The sequence below is a fragment of the Eulemur rufifrons genome, chromosome 9, assembly GCF_041146395.1.
Source record: "Eulemur rufifrons isolate Redbay chromosome 9, OSU_ERuf_1, whole genome shotgun sequence".
In the NCBI taxonomy this organism is placed as follows: domain Eukaryota; kingdom Metazoa; phylum Chordata; class Mammalia; order Primates; family Lemuridae; genus Eulemur; species Eulemur rufifrons.
In genome coordinates this window covers 37,627,437-37,635,637 of record NC_090991.1, presented here as the reverse complement: position 1 = coordinate 37,635,637, position 8,201 = coordinate 37,627,437, and positions in this window count along the sequence as shown.

Genomic DNA, 8,201 nt, shown 5'->3' with positions numbered 1-8,201 from the left:
TTAAGAAAAACTTAACCAGATGCCATGGATGTCAACAAGGGCTAAACTGAATTCTATCTTTGGTCTGACTATGATAAGGTGGTTTACCAGAGCTATAATAAGGAAATGTACTGCACACATATGACTGGAGAGGCGGGTGTGTCGTCTCCTCAAATAAGCTTTCCAAGCCCTTCTCAAACTTTGGAAACTCACCATGGATGGTGTTAAAAGGCTGATTCTGATTCAAGAGGTGTGGATGGGACCCAGGGCACACTTACACGGTGAGGCCACAAGGCCAAGGACCACACTTGAGTAGCAGAGCTCTGCAACTGCCCTGTCATTTAAGGTAGACACTAACCACAGGGACCTATTAAGCACTTGACATGTGGCTTTTCCGAATGAAGAGGTGCTGAAAGTGTAAAACCCATACCACATTTTGAAGACATAGTCCAATAAAATATCCCATTAAGAAATTTATATTGATTCAATGTTTTGGATATATTGGGTTAAACCAAATATATTGTTAAAATTAATTTCATCTGTTTCTTTTTACTTTTTTAAAGTGGCAAATAGAAAATTTAAAATTACGTGTGTGGATCGCTGTTGGACAGCACTGTTGTAGGAGGTGAGTTGGAGCTTTACTCATCCATCCTCTACATTTGATTATAAACTCCTTGGGGCAGGACTATCCCTGGACTTCACCCCGGGACGGGACAACTCGATAGCGGAGTTCATCTCTCAAGTTCTTGCCACCCCAACACACACACAGGGGTGGGGTAGGCAGGACAGAACCTGGTCTTACGCATCTGGCTGTCCTCAAGGCCCAGCGTAGAGTCTGTTATGTAAGTGATCCAGGAATGTCTGATATGTGAATGTTTTATGCGAATCTTTCATAGCTCCTCCCACTTATGGCACTTCTGGGTCACTGTATGTATTTCAAAGTCATCACGTTTATTTCAATCATACTTCCCTCCAGAAGGCTGTCCTTCCGCATACCTACTGCTAGCTACATGGGCGCAGTGAGCATCAATGACACAGTACTACTGGCCCAGTGCAGACTGAAGGGTAAATGTTAGCGGCCCTTTTCTCGCCACCGTCACCACGTTTAGGATGACCGTACCTGTACGACAACCATGGCTGCCGCTAGAGCTACAACTCACGAGGTGCTTCCCACATATCAGGTATTGTGCTACGCCTTTCAAACAGGGCGTTGCATTTAATCCTCACAAAGATACTGTGCTGGACAATAGCAAAGATGTGGAAACAACCCAAGTGCCCATCAATACATAAGTGGATTAATAAAATGTGGTATATGTATAACATAGAGAACTACTCAGCTATAGGAAACAATGGTGATACAGCACCTCTCGTATTTTCCTGGATAGAGCTGGAACCCATTCTACTAAGTGAAGTATCCCAAGAATGGAAAAACAAGTGCCACATGTACTCACCATCAAATTGGTTTCACTGATCAACACCTAAGTGTACATATAGGAATAACATTAATCGGGTGTCGGGCAGAATGGGGGGGAGGGGATGAGTGTATACATACATAACGAGTGTGATGCACACCGTCTGGGGGATGGACATACTTGAAGCTCTGACTGGGGGGGGCGAAGGGGGGCAAGGGCAATATATATAATCTAAACTTTTGTACCCCCATAATATGCTGAAATAAAAAAAAAAAAAGAAACTGTGCTGGGCATTAGTACCATTCCCCACTATTTATATGAGGAATGTGAGTTCAGAGAGGTTAAGAACCTTGCTCAAATTCACACAGCAAGCAAGTAGCAGAGATAGGATTCAAATTCAGATCGCCAAAGTCGGTGCTTTCCATCCTTGGTGTCTACAATACTAGCAGAGTGTTCAGAACCATCAGTGCAGCAAAGACGCAAATGCGAAGTGGGACAGTTTGAGTTGTGTCCACACCAAGAGACATTCTTTAATATTTTCCCTTAGTCTGCTTTTAAATGTACATATATGGTATTTCTCACTAAATTAAAAAATAGAAAAGATAAGTCATCAATCTATTTTTGTCTAAATCAAGGAACATGTAAATCTGACATACCTTTTATACCAGAATGTTGTAAGCACTCGTCTATATATGTATGTGTGTGTACACATATGGTGCATTTCAGCTCTTAATACACTGGGCAAATACACTCTCACAAGGAAAAAATGGAAAAATAATTCAAAATCAATTACCAATGAATTGTTTTATAACAAACGCACAGGGCACACGTTCTGGAACGATTGTTGAAAGATTTAAAATCTTTCAGTCAAGATCAGGTTTGAAGCCTTTTTTTTTCTAATTGACTTTATTCTTTCCTCCTCAAAAGAGATGCTTCATCCCAAAAGGAAGGTTTTATGGCAGTGGTTTTACTTTGGGATTATCACATCTGTATATAAATGTTTCAGTGCAATTTCAAAACACCAAAGCTTTGAAATAACAAACTACTTGCAAAGTCCATTTTGATAGAACTATAAAGAATACAAGTTTTAAAAGATTTCCTGTACTTCTACCAAAAGAGATTTCATTCACATTTCTACATTTAAAATGTTGGATAAAATTTCTGAACTACTAAGATGCAAATGACAGAGACAAAATGGTCATAACCATAAAAAAGCAGATTAAGGACCATCATTTAAATACAAGAGTTTCCCATCTCTACTAAAAATAGAAAGAAATTATATGGACAGCTAAAAAATATATATAGAAAAAATTAGCCGGGCATGGTGGTGCATGCCTGTAGTCCCAGCTACTCGGGAGGCTGAGACAGGAGGATCGCTTGAGCTCAGGAGTTTGAGGTTGCTGTGAGCTAGGCTGACGCCACGGCACTCACTCTAGCCTGGGCAACAGAGTGAGACTCTGTCTCAAAAAAATAAATAAATAAATAAATAAATACAAGAGTTTGACAAGCCAGAATAACTGGTTTCCATTTTTAACCTTTGATTAATTGATAATTGTTTCTAGGGTCAAATCTGCAGTATAGTTTTTCAGTTTTAACAATGTTAAGGCATAATATTAGTGTTATCTAGGGGAGAAAAAGGGTGTGAACTAGAGATTAAAATCCTGGATTCGGTCGAATGCCACACTTATTATGTCCAAGAAACATAAATAGCGACTGAACACACACTGCAGTAAATACCGTGCTCTCGAAAAGTCACCGGGTAAATCTTTAACAAAGCCTCAAATGACTCAGGAACAAAATGAGTCTGGCAGTAGGGAACAAAATGAATTATTGGTAAAGATCAAATTGCCCAGAAATATCGTGTGTCAACGTTAATATCAGTTTCCCAGAACCAATATATTGTTCCTTAATTACTCTAGGCTTCCAACCCTGGGTCCTCCTGACAGCTCATTTCACAGAAATACATTTATTTTGAAAAAGTGTATGTAGCTACCAGCCTGTCCACTCTATCAACATAAGACTTGGCCATAAAATTCTATTATATTTTGCCCCGGGCAGCAATTATTTAGTAATCCTCAACATGTGTGTCAAACACATAAGAAATTGTTCCAGGCTTTTCTACCTTTTCATTACTTTAAAAAAAAAAAAAAAGTAGAAAACACCAAACAAGACCTTCGTGGAACCTGAGGCATCAAACATATGAGTTGCATTGTTAGAGTCGAACCGTAACAACTCATTCTTTAAAAAAAAAAAAAAATTAATAAACCAAGTCTCCACTGACACCTAGCAAGTCCCCAGAAAGGTAGAAAGCCCCTGATTTATAAAACTAGGAAACATTTCACAGGAATAAAATCCCAAACAGCAAGTAGGAGTACTGTCAGCAACAGTTATTGTCACTAGGGAATCTTGTCTTGATGCTGCTGGTTCTCTGCTTTCACTTTTTAAAATCAGATAAAATGAGGGTAGGAGGGTTCCTCCCTGCTGCTTCGACCCTCTGACACCCAAGCAGGATGGTCTAAGGATTGACTACCTTACCATATGCCAATTTCCAACTGCAATTAGTACATAACCTGGACCCCTGAGCCTGCGGATGGGCTCATCCACTTCTTGACCCTCGGTCTCACTGTTTGCTCTCACGTCATCTGTCTTATCTACCCACATCAAAATGGGGATGATCTTTATTCAGAGTACTCTGCCTCCTTCAGAGTTGTTAAGACATGAAGAGATTTAATGAATGGGACATTTGGGGCCTTGTTTCCTCCCTTCTCCACTCACTGTTTCCAGCCCCCTCTGCTCCTTGTCCTACCTCGGGGCACTGGCTCGCCCCGCAGGCGCTTCCCATCCAGGCACAGATCACACCACCGGGAAAGGTCTGCATCTCAGAACTTCCAACTGAAATCACCTTCCTTCTGCTTAAAATCCTTTCAGGTCGCTTTTAGTGAAAATCTAGAAGCTGGTGGCAAACTCAGTTTCTGTTATCCTGAACATGTCTTTATTTTAGACTCCTTCAAAGATAATGGCACTGAGTAGGAAAATCTCAGCGTGGCAGTACTCCGTCCAGCACACTGAAGATGATGTTCCATTTCCAGCGTCCACTGTCGCTCTCGAGGAGTTAGCCATCCGTCCAACCACCACTCCTCTGCTGGGAGTCCGCTCTCCTCAACCCTTCTAGCATTCCAAATCCTATTCACACTCACGTCTCACTCTGATCGCCAGCCCTCTACAAAGCCTTGCCCGCTTTCTTTGGCTGAAAGACCTCACGTCCTCTGATTTTTCGCAATATCTTCTCAGGACTCAGGCTTCCTCCTTTTATATGTGCCCACGTCAGCATTTCCTGTGCCAGACCATGATCTCCTCCAGAGCTGCATCTGACCACCCAGGAAGCGCTCCACAAATACTTGTGGAAGAATAAATAATTCGAGGCCGGTGTGGGGGCTCACGTCTGTAATCCTAGCACTCTGGGAGGCTGAGGAGGGAGAATCGCTTGAGCTCAGGAGTTCAAGACCAACCTGAACAAGAGTGAGACCCCGTCTCTACTAAAAATAGAAAAATTAGCTGGGTGTCATGGTGTCCGCGTGCAGACCCAGCTACCTGGGAGGCTGAGCCAGGAGGATTGCTTGAGCCCAGGAGTTTGAGGCTGCTGTGAGCTAGGCTGATGCCATGGCACTCTAGCCCAGGCAACAGAGTGAGACACTGTCTCAAAAAACAAACAAACAAACAAACAAAAAGAGTAAATAATGTGATTAGTTAACCTGGACATTTTTCTTTTTAAAAAACCAATTGTTGACTGGGCACAGTGGCTCATGCCTGTAATCCCAGAGGTTTGGGAGGCTGAGGCAGGAGGATCACTTGAGCCCAGAAGTTCAAGGCTGCAGTGAGCTATGATGATGCCACTGCACCCCAGCCTGGGGTCTTTTTTAGAGACCTTGTCTCTAAAAAAAAAAAGAAAGAAAGAAAGAAAGAAAACAATTGCTGAAACTCTATCTTTTGCCAATTGCCCAGTTTGGAAGATGTTGATCTTTATAGACAGTTTTCCTAAAACCTGTTTATAACTCTTCCTTCCAAAATTAGATGTTAAGAAAAGCTTGTGATACCCGCCCCCCCCCATCCTCATTTCAAGCTCCATCCTGTACCCTGCAAATTTTCAATATGGAGCTTCTCTTTTAGTCAGTATGATGTTTTGTATAGCTTGTGGTTTTTTTTTTCTCAAATGTTTGCACATTAAAAAGTAATGACATAACACCCTACTGAGCTAAAATGTGAACACATCTGCCGTTTGTGTTCTAAAAAACTAATTAATAATACATCTCTTCATCTAGTTTGATGTATCCTTGCTCTAGGAGTATTCTGGAGCCAAATGATCACTGCCATATCTTAGAGCATCTATTTCAATTTTGTGCCATTAGGAGCAAATGAAGGAACACATTGAAAGAGTAGGTCTCTAGCCCCAGGGTGGAAACTAGAATGCGTTGAGCAAAGACCTTATATTAGCTTTTTAAACAGTAATTTAATTGACGAGAGTTTTGTTTATACATCAGGGTGGTGTTTGCAAGACAGTTTTCCTCGCTCATGCAAACATACTGAAAATCAATTTAGAGAGCAAATATTATGTTGCTTAATCTCAACTTCCTATATTTGTATTGTTGCACTAGGCAAGTCATTAGCCTAGGTGCGCCTCAGCTCTCTCATTTGCAACATAAGGATGGCCTACATGATTTTCAAGGTCTTCCAGATATGAGAGCCTCTACAGTTATTTGTGTTTAAAAACAAATATCATGAAAAATAAAAACACAGGATGACTTGCCTCTTGCTTATTTGTTTTCAAAAATAATAAGTTTGGGTTGTTTAAATAACATAAAAGTACATCATAAAACGGAATCACTGATCATTTCTTCCCTTAAAATACAGTCCAAAAAAGTTCAATGTTAACTAGTTATTATCACTTAGCTAAATGATCATATTTCACCAACAATATTTTAGCCTATAGGTAGGCAATATTTTCTGGAGTCTTCAAAAATTGCACTCAAGCACCATAAACACCATATTTTTACGTGATCACAATGAACAGAATGTTCAATAACATGATAATGCAGCAGTCTAGAGAAAGAGAAAAACTCCAGGTAGCAACGAGGTCTATACAGCGTGGCTTCTCCCGGGAACTTGTGGTCCATCTGTGCAGAGATTTGACTCTAGAGTTTTGGAAGACAGAGTAAACTAGAATTATGGTGGTAATAATTTATATATGAGGAATAAGTGTGAGAATCAACAAGGTTGGAGGAAACCTTTCCTACATATTTTATTATGCACTCCTGGCCTGGTCTCCAGATCAGAATATTCAGCAGTCTTCATACAGGCGTTCTCCACTCGGGTCCGACACAGGCTCCACAAACTCCGCATGACCACACATGAACACATCACGCAGCCCTTTGCCACGACCCCTCCCCAAACGCGGTCCTCGTGGGCCCCTGTGTATAGCTAATATTCATTTAGATTTGGTCACGTATGTTGAGCTCTATTTGTTTATCATCCTGTTTTGCATCTCAGAACTTCCAACTGAAATCACCTTCCTTCTGCTTAAAATCCTTTCAGGTCGCTTTTAGTGAAAATCTAGAAGCTGATGGCAAACTCAGTTTCTGTCATCCTGAAAATGTCTTTATTTTAGACTCCTTCAAAGATAATGGCACTGAGTAGGAAAATCTCAGCATGGCAGTACTCCCTCCAGCACACTGAAGATGTTCCATTTCCAGCGTCCACTGTCGCTCTCAAGCAGTTAGCCATCCGTCCAACCACCACTCCTTCGCTGGTGATCTCTCTTGTCTCTCTATCTGCCTGTAAGATCCTATCTTTATTATTTAGTTTTATGCTCTGATGTGTGTAGTTGTGATTTATTTTTACTCATTTTGCCTGGAATTCATTAGGTCTCCTTAACGGAGAATTCGTTTTTTTACACAATTCTAGAAAATTCTCAATTTTTATCTTGTTGAATGTTTTCTTTTCTTATTCTCTCTTGTATTCCCCTGGAACTCTGATGAGACATAATTAGACTTTCTAACTCTAGGCTTCGTGCCTCTTGACTCCCCCTTTGTCACTTAGCTGCATTCCGAATAATTTCTTTAGAGCTATCATTTTGTTCAATAATTCTCTATTTGGCCTTGCTTAATCTGTTGTTGGACCCATCCACTGAACTTTTAATTAGCATTACATTATTTATTTTTTCTGGCTGATTTTTCAAATCTTCCTAGTACTTTCTCCGATTTTCAAGTTTATCTTTTATTTTCTAAAACACTTTATATTTATATTCTCCCTCCAATAATTCCACAGCCACTATGAGACAACAAATTCACTAACTCGTTGAAGCACAGCTGAAAACTACCAAATTAAGTAGAAACAAAGACCTAAATATACCCGATTAACTTATACAAAATATAATAGTGTAAGTTTACTATATCAACCCCCTTGTGCTCATCCCCCAGCTTCAGCAAATAACTCACGGCCAAACTTCCTTCATCTTTCCTTACACACTCCTTCTCCCTGTCTGAAGAAGACAATCACTCCAGAGATTGCAGCCTCTAGTCTATCATATCCAAGCTCCAATTACTTACCTGTGATGGAAGAAAAGGAAAAAAGTGGAAAGTCCTTTGAAAACTACAGTGCTTATAATAGCTCCCCAACTACTGGCCCTACTTAATATTAATCATTAACACCCTCAGTAGAGTCGTAGAGGTCAAAGTGCACCTCTTATTAAAATAAGCAAGTTGGCATCAGAAGAGGGGGGGTGCACGATATACTGCACTAGATAAATGGACCAAC